This window comes from Aethalodelphis obliquidens, unplaced genomic scaffold (assembly GCF_003676395.1).
Source record: "Aethalodelphis obliquidens isolate GAN/ISIS:26980383/991018 unplaced genomic scaffold, ASM367639v1 scaffold21, whole genome shotgun sequence".
Classification (NCBI taxonomy): domain Eukaryota; kingdom Metazoa; phylum Chordata; class Mammalia; order Artiodactyla; family Delphinidae; genus Aethalodelphis; species Aethalodelphis obliquidens.
In genome coordinates this window covers 18,481,996-18,485,843 of record NW_020837965.1, presented here as the reverse complement: position 1 = coordinate 18,485,843, position 3,848 = coordinate 18,481,996, and positions in this window count along the sequence as shown.

Here is a 3,848-nt window from a genome sequence, read left to right as displayed (position 1 = left end):
TGTGTCTCCTGCAGGGAGGGGAGGACAGGCCAGGCGATGAGAGAGGCATGAGTGTGGTGTTGAAGCACAGAGAAGGGACCAGTTCCCCAGAGAGGGAAGGGTTAAGAATAAGAGTGTGGGATGAGGTTGGGTAAGTAGGTGTGACCAGTTGATGGAGGCTTACAATTACCAGATAAAGCTCTTGCTTCTTGTTGTCCTTATTCAAACACTCACCCACAAATGTGAACCTGTCACACATGCACACACTTGTGCACACACACACACATTTATTGAGCACCTACACTGAGTGAAGTTCCTCACATGCAGCACCATAGTGGCCCTGGGTCATCCTATCCCACAGGTCTGATTTTCCTATTTAGGAAACTGAGGTTTCAAGAAGAATAGTCTTGGAGGAGATATGGGGATATATGTTTATGTATAGCTGATTCACTTTGTTATAGAGCAGAAACTAACACACCATTGTAAAGCAATTATACTCCAGGGCTTCCCTGGTGGCACAGTGGTTGAGAGTCCGCCTGCCGATGCATGGGACACAGGTTCGTGCCCCAGTCTGGGAAGATCCCACATGATGCGGAGCGGCTGGGCCCGTGAGCCATGGCCACTGGGCCTGCACATCCGGAGCCTGTGCTCGGCAATGGAAGAGGCCACGACAGTGAGAGGCCCACGTATCCAAAAAAAAAAAAAAAAAAAATTATACTCCAATAATAATGTTAATTTTTAAAAAAAGGGAGAATAATTTTCTCCTTAGTGACACAGTGAGTTAGTGGGGAAAATTGGATTTGGACCCAGATCCTTGTGATGGAAAGTCATGTTCATTCCACTACACCATGTTGATTCAGTTGTGAATCTTGTGGTTCTTTATTTAAAATCCTCTGGAGAGAGCTCTTCCTTGAGCCCCAGGACAGCTCTCACCACATTGGGCCTTACCTCCAGGTCTGGGTTGGGGAAGGGTGCAGCCTGTCTCTGCCTCAAACAGGTCTCTGTCCTCTCTCCCCTCTGGGCCATTCATGAGGCTGTGATGAGCATCAATGAGAATGGGACAGAACACGCTGGGGCCACCCTCTCAGAAGAGAGTGCCTGGTCTGAGCATCTGACCATCAACTTCAACATGCCCTTCTTAATCATCGTCAAGGATGAAAACACCAACATTCTGCTCTTCATGGGAAAGGTGGTGAATCCCATGCAAAAATAACTTCCTCTCTGGGTTCAGCCTTCCATTCCCAGGCCAGGTCCCCTCCTTAGATGACATTAAAGAATGACTGACCTGGCGCAAGCTTGTGTGTGACATGTAAATCTCTCATCTTCTTGTCTCTGAGTCTCTCTTTACATTCACAGGATATGTGTGGAATCCGGGTCACAGCAATCTTTCATGTATCCACTTAATATTTATTAGGTATTTACACTGTCCAGGCACTGCTCCAGGCAAGGATGAAATGTTGGCTGAAGTCCACGATTTATTTTACAGATATGGAAAGCTAACAATGACAGAGATGGACCACTCTGGAGGCAGGTGGAAAAACTTAACTGATCAGATTTTGGTAGGAGAGTGGTAGGCAGAGGGCAAGAGTAAGGCAAGGCTAAGCCAGGCAGACCACAAAACAGGGAGAGAGCTAAGGGGTCTGCACTTTTGTGAGGGATCATAGTCAGTTCAGAGTGTTAAAGGCTCAAGTCCACATTAAATAATAGTATTTGGACCTCTGGGTAGATCAAACACTAAAACACACACACAAAAACATGAATGTTCTAGAAGAAAGTATTGGTTAATTCATTTATGGATATTGAAGTGGATAAGGCCCCTCTAAACATGACTGAAAACTAAGAAGTCGTAAATATGAGGACTTATATATTTGACTTTATAAAATCAAGCTGTACGGCAAAAAAAAAAGAATAATTCAATTCACCAAGATGACATAACAATTATAGATGTATGTGTACCAAACATCAGAACTCCTAAATATATGAAGCAAACATTGACAGAATTAAAGGGAGAAATAGACAGCAACACAATAATAGTAGGAGAATCAATATCCCACTTTCAATAATTGATAGAGAAACCAGACAGAAGATCAATAAGGAAACAGAAGATTTGAACAACACTATAGACCACTTGGACTAACAGACATATACAGAACACTCCACCCAACAACAGCAGAACACACAATTTTCTCAAGTGCACATGAAACATTCTCCAAGGTAGACCTATGTTAGGCCACAAAATAAGTTTTAATAAAGTTTAAAAGACTGGAACCATACTAAGTCTCTTTTCTAACCACAGTGGAATGAAACTAGAAATCAGCAGAAAGAAAACTGGAAAATCCAGAAATATATGGAAATTAAACAGCTCAAACAACCAATAGGTCAAAAAAGATATCACAAGAGAAATTAGACTATATCTTGAGACAAGTGAAAATAAAAATACGACATACCAAAACTTATGAGATGCAGTAAAAATAGTACTAAGAGGGAAATTTGTAGCTATTAGCATTTACATTACAAAGAAGAAAGATCTCAAATCAACAACCTAACTTTACACCTTAATAAACTAGAAAAAAGAACAAACTAAACTCAAAGATAGCAGAAGGAAGGAAATAATAAATATTAGAGCAGAGTTCAACAAAATAGTTTTTAAAATGGGGAATATCAATAAAACCAAGCGTTGGTTCTTTGAAAAGATCAATAAAATTGACAAACCTTTAGCTAGATTGACAGAAACTAAGGGAGAACACTCAAATAAATAAAATCAAAAATTAAAGAGGGGACATTATGAGTGACTTTACAAAAGAGGATTATAAGAGAATACAATGAAAAAATTGTAAACCAACAAATTGGATAACCAAGATAAAATAAATAAATTCCTAGAAACACACAACCAAGCAAGAATAAATCATGAAGAAATAGAAAATCTATACATGATACTAGTTATACATGAACAGATGTATAACTAATAAGGTGATTGAATCAATAATCAAAAACCTCCCAACAAAGAAAAGCCCAGGACTGCATGCATTCACTGTTGAAATTCTATCAAACATTTAGAAAGAATTCACACAAATCCTTCTCAAATTCTTCCAGAAAATTGAAAAGAAGGGAATATTTCCTAACTCATTTCATGCGGTCAGCATTACTTAGATTCCAAAGCCAGACAAAGACACTATAAGAAAAGAAAACTACAGACCAACATCGCTGATGAATATTGATGCAAATACCCTCAATGGAATACTAGTAAATACAATTTGACAGCACATTGCAAGAATTATACACCATGACTAAGTGGGACTTATTTCTGGAATGTAAGGATGGTTTAACATATGAAAAATCAATCAAAACACCACATTAGCAGAATGAAGGGGAAAACACATGATTATATCAGTTGATGCAGAAAAATATTTGACAAAATTCAACACCCTTTCATGATAAAAAAAAAAAAAACACTCAAAAAACTAGGAATAGAAGGAAACTACTTCAACATAACAAAGCCCATATAAGAAAAGCTCACAGCTAGCATCATACTCAATGATGAAAGAATGAGAGTTTTCTTCTAAGATCAGGAACATGACAAAAATGTCTGCTTTCCATCTTCTATTTAACATAGTATTGGAAGTTCCAACCAGAGCAACTAGGCAAGAAAAAGAAATAAAATGCATCCAAATTGGAAAAGAAGTAAAACTACCTCTGTTCAAAGACAATGCAATCTTATACATAGAAAGTTCTAAAGATTACACACACGCTCACACACACAAACTGTTAGAACTAATAAATGTATTCATTTAATAGTTGTAGGATTCAAAATCAACAGACAAAAGCCAGTTGTATTTCATACATTAAATTTCCAAAGGAAATTTCAAGAA